The sequence below is a fragment of the Pan paniscus genome, chromosome 1, assembly GCF_029289425.2.
Source record: "Pan paniscus chromosome 1, NHGRI_mPanPan1-v2.0_pri, whole genome shotgun sequence".
Classification (NCBI taxonomy): domain Eukaryota; kingdom Metazoa; phylum Chordata; class Mammalia; order Primates; family Hominidae; genus Pan; species Pan paniscus.
Window position 1 is genome coordinate 167,694,449 of NC_073249.2, and position 20,794 is coordinate 167,715,242.

The 20,794-nt window shown below is 43.3% G+C and overlaps 1 long non-coding RNA gene across 1 annotated transcript; it reads left to right on the top strand.

Annotated features, from left to right (window-relative positions):
* The first annotated feature begins 1,424 nt into the window (after window positions 1-1,424).
* Window positions 1,425-19,353, top strand: LOC103787057 (uncharacterized). Its single transcript, XR_008619732.2, has 3 exons — window positions 1,425-4,580; window positions 17,959-18,058; window positions 18,543-19,353. It is a non-coding gene; the product is annotated as an uncharacterized LOC103787057 (long non-coding RNA).
* The last annotated feature ends 1,441 nt before the right edge of the window (window positions 19,354-20,794 follow it).

Sequence of the window (20,794 nt, forward strand, 5' to 3'; positions counted from 1 at the left end):
GGGCCGGGTGTTGCTGACTCAGTGCTGAAGAGGGCACCTTGTCAGCCCTCCTAGGCTCCCAACTCCCCCTCTCCCTCCCCTTCCTCCCCGGAGGACACTGAAGGAAAGCAGATGCGTGAGTAAGCTTCTCAGCCTGTTCAGTTTCATTTTTAAACAAGCAACTAACCTCCTCCCATTCTAGCTTCTCACCGCACACATCTGTCTGTCTTCTGTGCATTTTGGTGGGGAAGCAATCACAGTCACTTATGCATCATGCATTCACATATGCATTTAGCACAGGTTTAGCCACACCTACTGTGTGTGCAGCTGATTGCTAACGGCTCAGATCCAGAGATAGACATGGGCTATATCTGCCCATAACATTCAGGGGTCTAGTGGGAAAAATGCATTAAAGGACATTAAGGATGTCATGGAAAAAGCCCTGTAGCAGAGTGCTTTTAACTCTTATAGAGAGCTTTGAGATTGCTGAGCTGCAAGTGCCAACCCTTTTTAGGTGTCTGGCATTCCTCTTCAACAAGCAGCAAAATTCATAGAGTGTGGTTGGGAACTACTTCATCTATGAGAACTAGAGAGAGCAGAAAATTCCAGGAACCAACATGGCACAAGAGAGGGCTTTCTGGAAGAAGGCTGAAGAAGGCTGAAAGGGTGTGGAGACTAAAGTGGCAAGTTTTACAGTTTTCCCCAAGGGCCTTTTCTTTCTTTCTTTTTTTTTTAATATCTACAATTTTTATTTGTAAATTTGAAACACGTAAAATGGAAAAGGAAAATAGGAAGAGAAAAAGAAAAAAAATATATATGTATATATATAACCTAGTGTAATAGTTTGAGCATTTTTTGTTTTTGTTTTTGTTTTTTGTTTGTTTTGTTTTTCCCTGAATATCTCCTTTTAGGTGAATTCCATCCATCCAGTTACTCCACTGCGGTACATCATACCTCTCTAGATTTGCAACACAGATGATTTCATGAGATTCCCCTTCATCACTGTCTTGAGTTGTTTCCACTCTTTTCTCCATCACATCTTCAATCTTTGTTGTTTTATTCCCCAGTTCCACTGGTGGTGGAAGGTGGGGGGAATCCTCAATATGTGGTCAAAAGTAGATAAGTGGCAATAAAATTAAGAGTTAAATTATTTTTTCTTAAACATAGAAGCAGTTTTCCCATTGTCTTTTAATTGCCAGTTGGAGAAATTTTTTTAATAGTTTCATTCTTGTCCTTTTCTTAAGTCTGATACACACTATGTACTAGGCACGATGGCACAATTTTCCCAAAATAGTAAACTGCTTGAGCTTTCCTTCCTCATTTGATGGGGGAAAGGTGGAGTGAAAAAAAGAAAGATCACATGCTGTTGAATGAAAATTAAAGAAAATATTACATGTAAAGTATCATATCTCATTAACTACTAAAAGAATACACACACACACACACACACACACACACACACACAGTAGGTACAGAAAGCTTAAGTAGCCTCACTGAGTGTGCCTGAGCCGAGATTAGGGCCTGTGTTGTTGCCACTTACAAACTTACTGTACATGTAGGTACATAACGCAACGAGATGCTCAGATCCCATTTTACAGATGGGAAAACTGAGACTTGGAGAAGTTAAGTAACATCTCCAAAGCCATACAAATAGTAGGTGAGGTGGCAGGCCTTCAGACCCAGGTGTATCTGAATTCAAAGTCTGGGCCCTTTCTGCCACACCATCCTGTTTTTGTCTTTTTTTTTTTCTTTCACTTTTTGAGACCAGATTTCATTTCTCTTTAGGATCTAGTCTGAACCTCTATAAACATGGAATCTGATACCATTGTCATCCAGGATTATGATTTTAATCCATTGCAACATTAGAATTAGAATGCTTAAGCTTAACCCCAAGCATACTTCCTTATATTCATTCATTCATTCAATACATTTATATTGAATATTCATCTGTTTGTGCCAGACCCAGGTCCCAAAAAAAGAGCAACGAAAAAGACAGGCAGGCAGGGTCCTTTCTCCTTGTGGACCATTGAGCATAACAGGGAGAGAAAAATGTGAAGTAATAGTTACACAACTGATCAGTTTATTACAACCATAGTAAATGGTATTATAATGATAGCTACACTTCCATTGTTTACTATGTGCCAGTACCTATCCTAGGCAATGTACATATATTAACTCATTTCATTCTCATAGGCATATGAAGGAAGTAGAGAGATCAAGGAAGGCTTCTTGAAGGAAGTGTCAGCTCAGTCTGGAAGCAGAAATTATATTAAGGAGAGGGAGTTGGGGAGGAACATGAGTAGTCTAGGACTGTGCTGGCCAGGTAATCCTTAGCTACATGAGGCTATGACACATTTGAAATGTGGCTAGGCTGAATTGAGGTGGGCTATAAATGTAAAATACATACTAGGTTTCAAGACAGTATAGAAGAAAATATGTATGATAATGTGTTAACTTTTTATGTTGATTACATGTTGAGATGATATTTTGGGTATATTGGGTTAAATCAAATATGTAATTAATATTAAATTTACTTGTTTCTTTTTACCTTTTTTAATGTGGCCACTAGAAAATTTAAAATTAATTATGTGTCTCACATCATATTTTGATTGGACAGTGCTGCTCTAGAAATCTGGGAAGCTTCAGGGAGCAGGTACGTCAGGGGAACAAGAACCCAGAGGAGGTATGGGGAATGATGAGAGAAGATTTAAAAAAAAATGCTGAAAGCAAATATGAATTACCAACTCTCTAATCTGCAGGTCAGAAAGGGTCATTGCAACCTTTGCAAGCCCCAAATCTGAGAGGTTGGGGCCCACCAACTTATGAAAATAGTATCATTCTCAAAACAAGCTCCAGCTGTGAGCCAGGGGATGGTTAATGGCTGTTTTTGAGGCAGATTTTGTAGATGGACGAGGCAAGAATCATTAGGGCAAAACAGTAAATCAAATTGGAGGAACATCTCAGGGTAAAAGTCAATCCTTTAACAATGGCTGGGCCAGCCCTCTAACATCTTCCTGCCCGCCCTTTTACCTCTCTGGTCTCATCTCCTACTCAGCTTCTTCCCCATCCCTGCCCCTACTCCAGTTACAATGGCCTCTTTGGTGAGCCTCAAACACACCAGGCATGCTCCTGACTCAGGACCTTCGCGCTGGCTGTTCCCCCTGTTGGAAACACTCTTCCCCTAGCTATCCTATGGCTTACTATCTTAACTCACCTCATCAGTAAGGCCTACCTGACCATCTTATTTAGAATTGCAACTCCAATTGCACTCCTTTACCCTACTCTTTTGTTTTTCTTTTTGTAACTGTTACTACCTTCTAACATGTTCAATGATTTACCTTTTATTGTGTTTACTGTTAATCTCCCTATTAGGAAGTATGTTCTCCAAAGACAGGGATCTCGGTTTTATTTCCTTCATTATCCCCCATACCAAGACAGTGCCTGGCATAGAGCACCTGCTCAATTAACTTAGTTTTTTGAATGAACGAAAGCGTCAATGGTGATGCTCAGGGCAGGTTTGGTCAATGGACAGGCATCCTCTGTGTACCCTCTCCTCTCCTGAAGAAAAGGACTCTTTTTTCCTCTCCTGCAGTTGGATTTAACTAACCTCGCTTCCCGTTCAGCTTTTACTACTCAGGGTTCTGCCCTGTTCTGGATCCCACACATAGGCTCCCAAGAGAGTAAAAGAAGCAGTGAATGCAGAGGAAAACGCCCTGGATTGGAAGCTGGGATTCCTAGGTGTCCTCCTGGCTTAGCAGCAACGCACCTGTTTCCCCAGCTGTCAAGGGTTCCAGGCTCAGTGGGAGGCTGAACAAGGTGCTGACCGAGTTCAGAAGAAAAATGAGGGGAAAATCGTTACCTAAAGGGCAGTGGCTCTCCAGGGATGGTCCTTTGACCAGAGGAATCAGCATCACCACCCTAAACCCACAGAATCAGAAACCATGGAGGGAGCCAGCAACGTGTTTGAATACAGCCTCTGGGTGATGCTGATGCACTCAAGTTTGAGAACTGCTACTCTGGGGGAAAGAAGGACTTTGTTGGAGCCTTGGAGGCAGGGACGGACTTCATAGGTCAGGCGAGAGGACAGGTCCCTGCGAGGGCGGACTAGCACTGGGTTGGTTCCCTGCATCAAAGGGCGCGCAGGGTGGTCCCAGCCCCAGTCTGACCTGGGAAGTTGGAAAGGCCAGGGCTCCTACGTGCTCCCACCTCCACCCCAGGAAAGTCCCGGCGGCGAGGCCGTGACCCTCCGCCGGCACGCCCGCCTCCCTGCAGCCTCAGCCCCGCCCGGGAAAAACCGCTGCGACCCGGGGCAGGTCCGTTCCCGCTGCTCGCAGCCGGCGATCCCTGGCCCAGCGGTCCCTGGCCTGGCGCCCCCGCGCCGCGCTGGTGGGGAGCGCGGCCCCTCCGCCCCGTGGCAAGTTCCCTTCCCAACTGCCCTGCGCCTCCGCTGGCCCGCGTGAAACCCTCTCTGCTGCCTCGACTGACTGTCGTTTCCGTGTCTTGATTGTGGCCTCTGCCTCTCCCCCTTCCGATTTCGTTCGACTTCTTTCTACAGTTACTAAGCGCCCACTGTGTGCCCTGGAAGGGACTAGACTTAGCAGGTAACGGAAAACAAAGGCACCTGCCGCTCTGAAGTTTCTCCGCATCTCCCTCCCTCCTCTGTTCCATCCCCATTCCCAGCATTTGTCCCCTCCCTCTTCTTCTTCTTCTTCTTCTTTTTTTTTTTTAAATTTAATCTAAAGGAACCTTGCTTCTGGAAGACCTCACAGTAAAATTAAAAAGCCTACTTTTATCTGACTTCTAGAGAGTTGCAATTAAAATGTACATCTTACCTTGATTCATGCCAACAAGTTAAGCTGTTATCAGCTATTAACACCTCAACCAGAATTAGTTTATTAACCTAAAGCAGACAGCTTTATCCTATGGAGGTCACCTACTTGAGATAAACTATTATTCACATACTTTCACTTTTGTGCCACTCACTCATTCAAAGAAAAATATTCAGTCATTCAACTATTTATTGAGCACCTAGTATGTGCCAGCATTGTTCTTGACTAGCACTGATCGATGGCAATAATATTAACTACATACGACATTTTAAATTTTCTAGCAGCTACATTAAAGAAAGTAAAAAGACATAGGTAAAAGTAATTTTAATAATTTAACCCAATATGCCCTAAATATTATTTCAATATGTGATCAATATAAAAATTATCAATAAAATATTTTACGTTTACTTTTTTTTTTAATGCTGTGTCTTTGAAACTTCGTATGTATGTTACACTTCCAGCACATCTCAATTCCTGCTAGGAACATTTCAAATGCTTAATAGCCACATTGGCTAGTGGCCACTGTGCTAATCACTGCAATTCTAGACACTTGGAGAACAGCTATGGAAAGACAAAGGTAGAAAGTCAATAAACTCATGAACAAATAAAATAATCATAAGTAGTGTTCAATGCTAGGAAGGAATTAAAACAAAGTAATGACATAGAATGATGGACATTACCTCATTTAACCTTTTCAATTCCCCCCTCAAGTTGAATAATAGTATATAACAATGTTATAGGCCGGGTGTGGTGGCTCACGCCTGTAATCTCAGCACTTTGGGAGGCCGAGATGGGCGGATCACGAGGACAGGAGATCAAGACCATCCTGGCTAACACGGTGAAACTCCGTCTCTACTAAAAATACAAAAAATTAGCCAGGCGTGGTGGCGGGCACCTGTAGTCCCAGCTACTCAGGAGGCTAAGGCAGGAGAATGGCGTGAACCTGGGAGGTGGAGCTTGCAGTGAGCCAAGATCCCGCCACTGCACTCCAGACTGGGCGACAGAGTGAGACTCCGTCTCAAAAAAAAAAAAAAAGAAAAAAGAAAAAAAAATGTTATATAACAATTTTATAGCTATGAAAACTGAGGCTGAGACACAAAGCAACTTGTCCAAGTGCTTAAAACTGGTAAATTCTATGTCCAGGATTCAGATCCCAGCTTGACTGTCTTCCATGCTCATTCCCATTACCCTACAAGGCCAGGTCATAAAGAAGACAGAGGGGAGGGAGGAGGAGTTGAATGGCTTTTGGGATTTAAAGTTTTGAGCACTGAACTAGGAATTTGGTGCTGCTGTGTGTTATTGATTAGGTCTCATGACCTCTCTGGGCCTTCCTCGCAGGTAACATGGAAAGCTTGGCCTTTTTCACTGGACCATTCACAAAGGGAATAAAGAGTTTTGAATAAAATAGTTAAACTTTTTATCCTCAAATGTACCTGCTTTTACACAAGTTTTGTGAAAAGCTCAAAGTATTTTTTTCCTTAGCTCGGGTGGACTAGACTAAAGACAATGGAGACAACATTGCATAGTGCTAGAAGCAGGGGGCTTTGAGTGGTGGCTGGCTGGTCATCCTAGCTACGGGACCTTAACTGTTTTGAGTTTCAATTTTCTTTATTTTAAAGCAGGTATCTACCTCATGGCATATTTGTAGAAGGGAAATGAAATGTTGCATGTAAGCATTTAACATAGCAACTAGCACATAGTAATCACACAATAAATATTGGCCATTATATTAACAGCCCCCATGGGTATTATACATTTGGCATTAGAAAGACTTGAATTTGAGTCTTAAATCTATCACCTACAGGCTGTGTGACTTAAACAAATCAATTAGTATATCTAGTTCATCTGAAAAATGGGAACAAGAACATTATTTGTACAATCTGCCACAGTGTCTCCATAAATGTCAACTAAGATTCTGTATGTAAATGTGCTTTGCAAGCTGTGAAGTGCTGCGCTCATGTTGATTAATCTTGGTGGTTACTTTTCTGTCAAGGCTTCATATCCAGTCCTTTGCAGATCTGAGCTGCCTCATCATTGCCTTTGTAGCAGAAAACTGAGAACTCAATCTTATTTTTCTTTGTACTAGCAGCACTCATCAAAATGTTTTGTGTGCCATTGTGTCCAGATTATTAAAGTTAGGAGTCAGAGGATCTAGTTTGGCCTCTGCTACACACTGGAGGTGTAATCTTAGACCAGTCATTTAACTTCTCCAAGCTGTTTTCTTAGTCCCAAAATAGGAATAGTCTTAATATTTGACTTTCCTACTTGTTGGGGTTATTCAGGATGATAAAAGAGATAAAAATCCTGTTGAACACCATATATTTCTATAAAGGCTGAGGGGAACATTCCTAAGCATTATTCCCAGTAGGCAGCATGTCTTTCCTCCTGGCAGCTCTTAGCCTTGCAAAACAGCCTGATAGAACTACTAATGGTTTCCTGCCTAGGTCCCTGCTGTTTCATGCCTCGGTGCTTGTGCACTTTGCACAGGCTGGTTGCTCTGCTTGGAATGCCCTTCTCCTCATTTCCTCATCTTTAAACCTCACCCCTTATTTACGGGATGCCTAAGAAACTCATTTTCCAAAATCCAGCTTCAAAGAGTCTTCTCCCTAAAACCCATTTAGACCCATTCAACCGAAGTCAATTACCACCTCCGCTCTGTGTCCCACAGTAACCAGTAAAGACTGCCATCATATCTCTCATCACCCTGCAGTACAACTATTGTTTAATTATTCATTTAACGGCAGCAGAATAGCACAGCAAAGAAGCACATAGGCCCTAGAAACTAGGTTCAAATCCTGGCTCTGATACTTAACTAGTTGTGTTGGGGAAGTGACTTACTATCTCTGTGCCTCAGTGTCCTTAACTGTTAAGCAATGATGATAATGATACCTCCTTCATACAATTGTTGCTTGGAAGAGACACATTAAACCCTTAGAATAGTGTCTGGTGCATAGCAGATGCTCCGTAAATCTCAACTTTTATTAATGTTTCTGTCTTTCTTATTTGACACCAAGGACTTATCCTTGGTGCCTAAAACAACCCCTGACACACAGGAAGAACTCAACAAATGATCGTTGAACTTATGACTCAGAGAATCCCACATGCCATGAATTCCTGTGTCTCTATTCAGTCCTCTCCCTTACCCCCTGGATCCTGTCCACTCTCCACTTTTCCTTAGAAACAGGTCTTGCAGCTTCTGCTTTCCATTCAGCATCAGCACTGCTTTCTTGGCTAGGAGTTCCCCTATCTCCTGCCCTGTTTCCTATTTGGCTTTCTGACTCAGATTCTTCCTGTTCCACCCAGCTAAGAGCCCTGCTTCAGACCCAACCTGCTAAGACATTGTTTTCTCCACTCATTCTCTGCTTTGAACCCTCCAGATCCCATGCTTTCTACTGATTATATCAGACGTATTCTGCCAGGAGTGTTAAGATCCCCCATGACCACTAATTTATCTTCTCACTGCTTGCCTGGGCCTTTCTCTGAGCTTGGCAACCCCTTTACCATCTTATCCACCTACGTTATCCATCCACCTATCCATTCCGCCACCCAAATTACCCACCTATCTACTACCATCCCTTCAACTACCTACTCACCCATCCACCTCCCCACCCACCTTTCCATTCATCCATCCATTTGTCCACCCAGGCATTAAATTAACATTCACCATGTATTTATCACCCTCCAGTCACCATATAGAACACAGACTTGGACAAGAAGAAAAGCTGGTCTCCAACTCCTTGTAATTTTTAATCTACAAACGGAAATCAGATAACTGAAGAACTGTACTTTGTGGCAGAAGATATTTTGTGTCATATGGGTGCTATCACAGGCTTCTAAATTAAGCTTCAGGGAATCTGAACTTCTTAAAATCATAAGCAAAATTGTGTGGGTGAGAGGGTGTGTGTGGTGCCTCTTTATATATATATGGGCGTTTCTCAAAGGAGAGGCTCCATGGCTCTGTGATATTGTCAAAGGGGTTTTCCAGGAAATACCAGGGGCTGGGTAAGGAAAAACCCAGGGAAGAAATAGCTTTAGTTTAGGGCTTTAAAGGGAGGAAAATGGAAACTAACATTTATTTCAGACCCACTATGTGCCAGGTACCACTTCTAGTGTGGCAACCCTAGATATGTCCTTGTCTGGAATATGGGAATGGGTGGGAAACAAGTTGGAGGAAGCTAGCCTTTATTGAGTACTGGGCCAGGCAGCATCATTTTATTTAATGCTTATAGTAACATTTCAAAATAGGTACAGTCGTGTGCCGCATATTGTTTTGGTTAATGGCTGACTGCATATATGATGGTGGCCCCACATGATTATAGTACCATATTTTTATGATTATACGATTATAATACGTTTTCTATTAATTTATAGATGCATGAATATTATTGTATTATAATTCCCTATAATATTCAGTAATGTAACATGCTGTACAGATTTGTAGCCTAGGTGTGTAGTAGGCTACACCATCTAGGTTTGTGTAAGTACACACTATGATGCTTCCACAACGACAAAGTCACCTAAGGACATACTTCTCAGAATGAATCCTCGTTGTTAACTGTCACATGACTGTATATTATATGTATCTTACAGAGGAAGACACTCAAAGAGGTAAAACAAGGCCCACACCCCCACAGCCTCGAGGCGTAGAATAAAAAAGATTTGAACTGAAGTCACTTGGGCTCTAGGGCCCATGATCTCTGCGTCCCTCCCAGGGCTTCCTGTAGATCAAGCATGTCACTGTGTAAGTGCTTTACACTGTAAAACACCACTCAGTGTAAGAGAAGATGCTGTTGTCTGTGCTTTGAGAACATTAAAAGGGTTTTACAAGCCTAAGGAATTGCTGTCATTAAATTTTCAACAACCTCCAAAAAGAATGACCTTTTCCTGGAGATTCAGCCTATGTAAAAGGTCAGCGAATCTTGGTTCTCACCCAGAGAGTGTTATCACAGCAGTTTCCAGGAACAAGGCTGGGTACAGGGCAGTCACTCAGCAAGCACTTGTGGCTGGGTCTGTTGGCAGAAAGGAGCCCTCAGCCTCATGCCAGCCTCTGTGCCCCCCCACCCCTGCTGGGGGTTCTGCCTGGGGAGGGCAGGAGAGTGCTCCATCATAGCCAGCAGAGGAAGTGTCACCTCAAAACCACCCCTTTGCCTGCAGCCATGGGCCTGGCCAGCAGAATACACACTTCTATGTCCGGAAATTTCTGGAACTTTGAGAAAGCTTGTGTCCAATTCAGCTGCCCACCCAGAGTATTCCCCCTGCTGCCTAATATTCACCCACTCCCTGTGTGCATGAAGGAATTCAAAATCCCTGGACTTCTTGCAAGGGGAAAATTGAACTAAGTGACCTCTAAGTGTCCTTCTAGTCACAGAAAACTGGGATGAATTAAGAGAGAAAAGATTTTTTTCAACTAAAATTTTTTTCTCCTTGAAAGCAAGGACCATATAATTTGTTGATTTGGCCTCGTCACACCCTTTACCCTCATGCTCCTGTCCATCTCCACAGCCGCCACTCTCCTCCAGAACACCACTATTATTGCCCCAAATCACTGCTTCAGCCTCCTAACAGCTCTCCCTGCATGTATCTTGTTATGTCCCAGCTGTTCTCAGAAGCCAGATTGGTATTTCTAAATGGATCTCCTATCTCGGGCCTGCTTATAATTCTTCCATTGCCGTCCTTGATGGATTTCAAGACCTGAAGATTTTTCCGACTGTTTGGCTCTCCTTTCACCACTTCACACATTGTGCCCTTGTACCCTGTGCTCTGGCCACCTCATCCTCACCCACCCACCTTCCTTGGCTCTTTCCATGTGCTGTTGTCCCTGTTGCCTGCATCTCCAAACCCCTCCCTGCCGTAACTCTTTTTCAGCCTGCAGGGCTCAGTCACTAACACAGAGATGCTTCCCTTGAGCCCTCCCCTGTTTGTTTTTTTTTTTTTTTTTTTTGAGAGGAAGTCTCCCTCTGTTGCCCAGGCTAAAGTGCAGTGGCATGATCTCGGCTCACTGCAACCTCCGCCTCCCAGGTTCAAGCAATTCTTCTTCCTCAGCTTCCCAAGTAGCTGGGATTAAGGCATGCACCACCACACCCAGCTAATTTTTGTATTTTCAGTAAAGACAGGGTTTCACCCTGTTGGCCAGGCTGGTCTTGAACTCATGACCTCAAGTGATCTGCCTGCCTTGGCTTCCAGAGTGCTGGGATTACAGACTACAGGTGTGAGCCACCATGCTGGGCAAACCCCTAACAGAGGAAGAGGTGCCTTCCTCTGTTGCTACTGCACCCACAGTCCTCTTCACCCCATATTGTAATTTTCTGGTAAGTTTTCTGTCTCTGCCACCGGCTGTAAGCTCTGGGCAGGCTGCTTCTCTGTTTGCTGGTTTGTCATATTCTCAGGGTCTTGCCCACAAGGTCTAAGACCCTCACCTTTAAGAGGTACTCCATGAACACGTTTGCACTCCACAGAGCAGGGATCTACTCAGAGCGCTGGTGAGGTTAGATTTCTTTGCCCCAGAGCTTGGAAGGCCTCACTGCAGAGGGCCCTAAATGTGGAAACCATTAGTGCCTCCTCCCTCTGCTTTTAGTGAATTTGCTGGGAAGGCAGGGGGCCATGGGAGGCCCCTGAATCATATTATAGAGCTTGGAACCAAAGGAAGGCATAACTGAGTGGCCTTCCCTACCCCCAGCCCCTGTTTTTAGCCAGATGACCAGCACCCTGCCCCCTCAGGCACTCTGCCCACCTCTCTGCCAACATGTTCCGGCTGTGACAGCACCACCACCACTGCATAGGCAGGGGCAGTCACATTCAGAGTGGGTGAGGCAGAGAGTCACTTCAACCCTGACATTCTATCTGTCCCTTGTGACTCAGGTTGCCACTTACCCCTGGGGCTTCAGGACACAAGCAGGGATCACCCTTTCAGTAGATATCAGTGATATGGGGAAAAGGCCAGACAGTGGGCTGGGCTGCTGAGTCATTGAGAGTGAGTTTCCCTGCCTTCCACTCTACCTGAGGTTGCCTATCTATCTCAAGGGGCGTCTCTTCCCCTCTCTGAGGCCAGTGTGATTCCTGGAATGGATTTAATTCACAGCATGCAGTGGGGATATCCCTTGTCTACCTTTTTCTTTTCTCTCTCTCTCTTTTTTTTTTTTTTTTTTTTTTTTTTTTTGAGGCAGAGTCTCACTCTGTCGCCCAGGCTGGAGTGCAGTGGCATGATCTCGGCTCACTGCAACCTCCGCCTCCCTGGTTCAAGTGATTCTCCTGCCTCAGCCTCCCAAGTAGCTGAGACTGTAGGTGCACACCACCACACCTGGCTAGTTTTTGTATTTTTAGTAGAGACGGGGTTTCACTATGTTGGCCAGGCTGATCTTGAATTCCGGACCTCAAGTGATCCACCTGCTTTGTCCTCTCAAAGTGCTGGGATTACAGGTGTGAGCCACCACGCCCAGCCCCTTGTCTACATTTTTAAAGGAAGATGATCTAACATGGTTGGGAAGAAAGCAGGCTTTGGAGTCAGACATGCTGAGCTGAATCTCAATTCTGTAGTCTACTAGCTATGGCACCCAAAGCAAGTTGCTTAACCTCCCTGATCCTCAATCCCTCCTCTATAATGGGAGGATAATGCTACCTAACTCGTAGGATTATTGTGATAGTAAATGCAGTAAAGTATGTGAAAGGCTTAGCTGAGTCCTTGGCAAATGGTGAACAGTTCCTAAATGGTACGTGTTATTATTTATACAAGCTGACGTCTTCGTAAATGCTTGATCTCTGGGGAACACCGTGTCTCTCCATAGACCCCAGGCTCTGGCCTCCAACTCTGCACATCCACAGTCATATGTTTGTGGCTTTGGAAAATTTAGTTGAAATGTGGTGAGACAGGAAGAAAAGAAAAGGAAGTAAAAGGGTAGTGACTTTTTTTCTTAACTGTCTCAGATGCACAAACTGCTTCCTCAACTCAAATAACTCCTGGCTATGTTTGTCTGAGCAGAAGCCAGATGCACAAGAGAACACAGGGGCTGTATAGATAGTCCGGAGAGCAGGGTTTTACTATGTCAGGCTTTCTGTCTCAGACAACTAGAGAAAGCAGAGTCTGGTAACTGAGACTTTGAAATACATGCACTCCTTTACTGTCCACTGAATTGAGACAGGTTCTGCGCTTTGGCTCTTGGTTCAATCTCTTTTCTCCTCTTCGTCCAATGCTTCTACTCCTCCAAATAGAGGAAAAACATCAGTGTACTCTCTGGATCAACATGGAGAAGACCTAATTTGCTCAGTGTCATTTGGCAAGATGTTTAACCTCCCTTGTAACCTAGCTATCTTTAGCTTCCATGATGCTATTTTGAAATGTCAAACTAGCAAATACTGCTTCCAGAATGGTTCTGATCTGGGATGTGACAGGATGCGTGGGGGTTGGGGGAGCCAAGGAGGGGGTGGGGAGAGCCAAGGAGGAGGTGGGGATGGTGAAGGAGCCTGCCGGTAGAGGGTGAAATAATGTACCAACTTTGCAACCACCAGGATTCTCTCCCTTCTATGGCCTCTGCCACCTCCTCCAGGGGACTGAGCCATTTAAGGGAGACATAGGGCACTGAGTCTCACCTGGGTCTAACCTAGAGGGATGTGGGCCCAGGAGTCTGTGTTTTGAGCAAGCACTCAGGCATTCTGATGTAGATAGTCCAGGGTGTACGAGAAACCTTAGCCTGCAGTAACAACTATTTCCTGAGTAAGCATTATCCCAATGCTGAAAGCCTGGGATGTAGAAATGCCACCACACACCTTGAAGAGCTCATGGTTCACAGTCTCCAGAAAGTGACAAAGAATGCCATTTTAGGGTACAAAGTACTTTGAAAGCAGACATACAAAGTGCTTATAGGGCTGCAGGGAGGAGGTATCTTGCTCTGGGAGAGCTAGGGATGCTTTTTTTTAAAGAAGGGATATTTGAGTTAGGTCTTGAAATATAAGAAGTGTTTTTCAGATAGAAAAAGAGTAGGTGCAGATTGTACTTTCCGAAGATGGACTCACCAAGATATATCTCCCATCCCACATGCTCTTACAATGGGACCGGCATGCTTCCCACAGAGAAGTGGAGGTCTGTGTTCCCTTCTCCTGAATCTGGGTGGGGGCGTGTGACTCCTTCCACCCAGACAGTGTAGCAGAAATGATGCATGAGACTTCTGAGGCTGGGTCACCAAAAGGCCATAAGGCTTCTGCTTAGCTGTTTCTCTCTCAGGATATACCCCTCTGGAACCCTGAGCCAACATGTGAGGAGTCCAGCGACCCTGTAGCTGCCACATGGAGAAATCACAGCAATAGATGGAGATGGTGGATAATTCCAGCCCCCAGCCTTTGAGCCACCGCAGCTGACACTGAGTGTCAGCTGTTCCCTCTCAGCCTGCCTGAACCACAGATTTTTGAACAAAATACATGGCTTTTTTTGTTTGTTTGTTTTAAACCACCACATTTTGGGGTGCCTTGTTACACGACAGTAGATACCTAGAACAGGCTAGAAGAGCAGTTTAGGAAGAGGAAATGACAGCAGGTGCAAACGTATTGAGTGGTGAAAGGGGCGTAGAAACTATTTTTGAAATTTGGAGAGAATCAATATCCTCACACAGAATTTAGAAGTCTTGCTTCACTGCAGACTGACACATGCAATCAAGCTGCCTGTGTGTTTGCCCAAGAGGTGCAGGCTAAGCTCTTTCCCTAGGCCATGTGACCCACCAATTTGGTGCTGCCTCAGATTGGCATACATGATTTTAACTGTCGTGCCTTTGCTGAGATGCAATTTTAAGAGTGTGGGCAGCACCTTCTCAATCCCTAGGAAAAGATTCATTAGATGTTGAAACCAGTGAGTCAGGCATCATCTGGTCTTCCTGCCTAAGGTCTTATGGTGCCTAGCACCGTGCCTGGCACGCAGAGGGTCATACAATGGTGTCTGAGCCTGCCTGTGAATAGTGGTATCAGCCCTAGAGCCTATGTCTCTGATTTGTGGGCTCAGAGTCTTGGGAATGGGAGGATTCTTTACAGGTCACCTTCCCAACCATTCTGCCAATATCAAGGATTCAGTTCTGCTCACACACCTCTTCTAGCCACCTATTCTCACTTATTATGAAGTTCTTTCTTCAAATGGGTCTATATCTTTTCCTCAAAATTCCCACCCATTAAGCCTTGTTCTGTCTTTGAGGAACAGGAATTTGCTCCCTTTTCCTTATGACTACTGTGAGGGCTTTGGGAAATAGAGGAAAAACATCAATGTTTTGGGACATAGAGGAAAAACATCAGCTTGGCTAGGCCGAGCCACCCACACCAGAATTCCCTCTCTTGTCTGTTTCTGGTTAGGGTGGGCCATAAGAAATAGTCTTCCATGAGAGTTGCAGGTTGGATGGGAGGCAGAGGCCACTTTATAGCATATGCACACCATCCCCCAGGGATTCAATCACACACTAATCTAGGTGCTGCAGTGAAGGGGATTTGCAGATGTAATTAAAGTTCCTATTCAGTTGATTTTGAGTGTGTCAAGTGCAGCTGGACTTGCAATTGTTCTCTCTTCCCTGTGCGTCTTCCCTTCCTGATTGTTTTCCCTGTGGCTTAGCCAGCTTCCCAAATTGCATAGGATAATTAATAATACTTGAAACAATAATAATGATAAGTTATTTAATTTTATTTAATTATCTATGCATTTATCTATCATTCATCCTTTCATTCATCTATCAGTCAATCAATCAGTCAATCAACCAACCATCTCTCCTGTGATTCTGCTTTGCTGGTTAAGCCCTGACTGATACAACCGTCTTTCGGAAGACCTCAATGCCCCAGTCTTCCATCACTAGTTGTGTGGCCCGACTTCCACCAATGTGCCTTATACAATGTGGTTTTGAGTCCCATTACCATGCTGGCCTCTTTCCAAACATGCTACATTTTTATGCCTGTCCCTCTTACAGTTTATCCATTCAGGAAGCATTTATTGCATTACTGCTGAACGCTGAGGATCATCTGGGGGATACAACAAGAAACAAGACTCACCAGTTCCTGTATTCATGGAGTTTGGGTCCCTAATTCTGAGACCTTATTTTCTGTAGGGTATACTAGTCTTACTAGCATTGGAGGAGGAAGTTTGTTTGACCATCAGTACCATAAGTACCACTCAGTGCTAAGGATAATGTCAGCATCATTATTTGATGACAAGGCTGGACAATAGTTCTATTAACTTCCAGGCATTTAAAAACTAGTCATTCCATATAACCTTCCTAGCAATCATATGATGTAGACATGATCCTTCCCAACTCTCAAATGACCCAGAAGACTACATGGCTTTGTAAGTGTGGAGTCAAGCAGTGACCCCAAGTGTATAAGACTCCAAATACCATGCTTGTGGTTGAATGACAAAATGTGGCCTTTTCCTCCAAGGGTCTCCTTGAAGACAGCCAGCTGTCATCCATCTGGGACCCAAGTTTTTTTTTCCAGGTTCTCTTGTTCCTGTGGCTCTAATTCCCTGACAATCTTACTTTAGTCTCTAGTCCACCCTACAGGGAAGACCCTTGTGCTCTTCAAAGGCTCAACAAGGCAACTTGCTCCGACAGGAATAAATTATAAGTGATACTGAGAACAATCCTTTCTGTAGTTACCAATTTGGGCCTTTGACATATGATGAAATATGAAACATGGGCCACTGTTCTGCTAGGCCTATGGGATTTTAAGAAGAGCCATGTAGCAGAGGACAGGAACTAGCAATTGTGAGCACCCACCATGAGCCAGGGTCTGTGTCAATGATAATGATAAAGATAATAATTATTATTAATTGTGTACTTTTGTGCCAGATATTATTTTAAACTTTTTACATATATTAACTAATTTAATCTTTTTAACAACTACATGAATTAATTACTCTTATTATCCCCTTATTACTGATGAGAAAAAAGAGAGACTTAGACACTTCCTTACATGATATAGTTAGTAAATAATTGGGATTTACTAACGAAGTTGGAATTTGAACTCATGCTGTCTGGTTCTAGAGCCTGTGCTCTTGTAGAAATCATGGTGGCCCATTAAAATCATTTATCTAATTGAATCCTAAGAGCCCATGTATGTGAAATGCCATCTCAGCTCTGCTAGATCTTCCCACAGCAAATGCTTTATTGTGGTAACATGTCAGTCCCTGCCTTTACTCAATAAGCTTCTGGTGGGTGAGGGTAGGCGTGCACAGGTACTGTGTCTGTCTAGTTCACTGTTTTGTGTCCAGGGTTTAGCACGGCTCCTGGTACAACAGCATAGCAGGCCATCAAGACACAGAAAAGAGTACACATATTTTACAAATGAGGAAACTGAAACAAACAATGTGAGGTCAAAAAGGTAATGAGTGACAGAACTGAAGTTGAAGTCCAGATTTCCATGAGACTGAATTCCATTAAAAGCTGTCTTTTGATCACATTTTCTTTCCTCCTGCATATTGAGCTCACAGAGCAGGCCCTGTTACATAGTAGGTGCTCAATAAAATGTGCTATTAAATGAACAAAGTGCCCTGTTCTTCAATTCTTCCAATATCCCATTCCTCCACTCTTTATCTTAGAATTTTCTTTTCCATGATGCCAACACACAGTCTAAGACATGTTTTCCATGCTCGCCCTTAACCCTGACCCTGTTATCTCTAGCTACTCTTTAATAATCTGACATTTTTATATCATGTTCTGCATGTGTCCCCAGCCCCTTTGGGAAATGCCTGCTGTTTGAGTTTGCACCATCCTTCAAGATAATGAGGCCCACCTACATTTTCCCCCTTCAGAACCTCTCAGTATAGTTTTGGTTTGATTTCTTGGAATCCATGTGTTATAGATGGGGGAGATTTTTTCCAACCTACTAAGGAATCAAAGAGAGAGAGTTTCTTGGGTTTTTAGGAGTTGGGGAGCTTTAGCCAAGAGAAATATGGTAACTTCTTGGAATAAGTGGAGCCATGTCATACCCAAAGATTACAATGGGAGAACCTCAGGTAAATGATAAAGTCACAGTAGAGAAATTAAAATTCTTGTGGGTCAGAGGTAGTTTGAATTGCTGGAATGAGCACCAACCCAAAGAGGCAATGCCTGCTAATAAAATGAGCTGTAAACCCATGTTCTCGGTCCTTCCTTCCCTCTTCCCTTCCTCCCTTTCTCCCTTCTTTACTTCCTTCCAGGAAAAACATCCAGGCAAGTGGACAGCATTTGCATCAGCCCAGCAATAAGAAGGACCATATTCTACTTGGGAAAAGGTAAAGTCATTTCATATGGACGGAGGTGAGTTCAAGGGGGAAAAGAAATGGAACTTGCCAAGTAAGTGGAGGCTGGCTCTTAAAGTTTGTTCTTCAGGCAATGGGGAGCCATTGATAAGATGTTAGTTAGAGAGTGCTTATGTTAATTCTCAATTTATTATTAAAATACTTTGAATATTTTAGGAACATATTTCGAGCTCTACACATACTTCTTGTATTTTGGTGGTCTTGAAGTCACAGGGCAGAGCTAGGAGTTAATTTCAGTTCCAACTCATGGTATGACTTAGCAAGTGAAGTCTTATTTTAGGTCCTTAGTTTTCTCATCTCTAAATGAAGAAAAAGAAAAGCAAGGGATTGGCAAGCTTAACATGCTCAATAGTTTTTCTTTGCTGAACTATTCCCGGAGGGTCAACCAGCCTTCAATAGGTATGATCAATAAGTTACAAAAGATAAATAGAGTGTCTTGAAAGTTTTTATGTTCCTTATTTAAATTTTACCTGTCTTTACAGCCTGCCAGGAAACCTGTCATTCAACCCTTCGCAATAAAACAGCTCCTCATGAATGAAGCAAAATAAATCAGAAGTTGTGGGCTTTTAAACTCACTAAATGAAAGCCCAGCATGCATGCAGCCTCCCTCCAAATTAATCACCAGATTAAATGCAAGATGTGCACACCAAATCAATAGCTTGTGACACAGACCTCCTGCCTGTGCTTCAGGAAAATTCCATTTCCTTTCAGATGTTGTCGCTTGAAATGTCAGGAAGTTTCCATTCATCACCCGCCCTTGAAAATGCCACCATCACCATACTTCATGTTTCCTTGCTTTCTTTCTTCAGAGGAATCCAAGCACCTTGCAGAGGGAGCCCACTCCTTGTCACAGACTCTCCTGGAGGCTGAAACAGGGGCAGTCTGCAGAGAGGAGAGGTGTAGAGAGGCCCGATTTAGAAATAAGAAAACCAAATCGTAAAGAAGCCTAATGTCTTGTTGCAACATCTGAAAGAAACAAGATGAATATATTCCGCTAGGTGGGAAGCTTAGGGTAGTGGGAAGAGCATGGATTCAGGACTTTGAGAAACATGGATTTAAATTTTGATCCCCAATGCCTCTCTGCACTTCACTGTTATCTATAAAATAGAGGAAATAAAAATACTATACATTCAAGTCTTAACACCAACAGTTAACTAGTTATGTAACCTTGGACAAGTTATGTGACCTCTCTGTCTGAGCATTGTCATTTGTATATGAGATCATGGAGGTTAAATGTCCAACCTGTTGTCACTGTGCACCTCAAAATAATAAATAAAACATTTCATCTCTCAATCAAGGCTAAATCCACTTTCTCTGCTCTTCAAAACTTGACCCTGCCAGCACCTTCTCCAGTAACCTCTAGATTGAGTGAGATCCCTTTTTGTAGTATAATAATAATAGTAATAATACTTAAGAAAAACAGTGATAATAACACTAAAAACTAACACATTGATCACTTACTACACGACATGCTCTGGGTACTTTATTTGGATAATTCATTTAGTACTCGTAATAACTTTATCAGTTGTGTTATTATGTTCTATGTATTACAAATGAAGAAACTGAGGCACATAGAGTTTCTATTACCTGCTCACTAGTATCTTAGTCAGTTTGGGCTGCTATAACAAAATACCATAAATGGGATGGCTTATAAACAACAAACTTTTTTTTTTTTCATAGTTCTGGAGGTTGGGAAGTGCAAGATTAAGGTGCCTGCAGATTTGGTGTCTGGTAAAGGCTTTCTCATTGATGGGTATCTTCCCACTGTAAACTCACAAGAATGGAAGAAGTGAGAAATCTTTCCAGATTTCTTTTATAAGGGACTAATCCTATTCACAAGGGCTGTGCCCTCAGGATACAATCACCTCCCAAAGGCCCCACCTCTTAATGCCATCACCTTGGGGGTCAGGATTTCAACATATGGATTTGGGGAGAACATAAACACTCAGATCACAGCAACTGGAAAGCAGGGGATTGGTCCTATCTTCCCAGAGAATCCCAAGCATCACTCCGTCTTGATTATATGACCATGATATTTCCCTTTCAGCTCCACCAGACTGGAGGCTTTCCTGAAATAGGGACTTAGTGTGATCTAATTTTGTATTCCCAAAGTTTAGCACAGAGTAGGTGCTCCTTGAATTTGAAATGAAATAAAATTGACTTCTTATGCAAAGGCAATGGACCGTATTTAATAGAAAAGGCTCTGAATTGAGAAGGTGACATCCCCCATCAGAATGTTGCAGAGCTAGACATCATTTCACATGGAAGATACTCTGCCAGACTGGCACAAAGCAAAGACAACAGCAATGCACACAACAACCAAAAAAATAACAGAAAACCCTGCAAAGCCCCAAAAGCCCCCAAACTAGAAAACGTAAGACCCTTCCCTTCCCTACCTAAGCAGAAGACCCTTAATACATGTTTAAAGTGTTTGGTCTAGAAGTTGCCACTAGAACCTCAGTGAATGGTACATGTGATTGTCACACATGGATATGCCCAGTAAACGGCAAAGGAAAACTTCTTGGGGCTCTAATCCCAGAGTGCTGGCTCAGCCATTGTTAACAAATTCTTGTGTTCTTCTCACATACACTTGTGTTGAAAAATTTCATGGGGTATTGTTGGAGTCAGGCCTCAGGACTGAGGGGAACTCCCTGATTATTGCAATCAAGATCCTGATGCTAGTAGTCGCAGCACAGGAGAAAAATAAAACCCCTATAAACATATAGAACAAAGC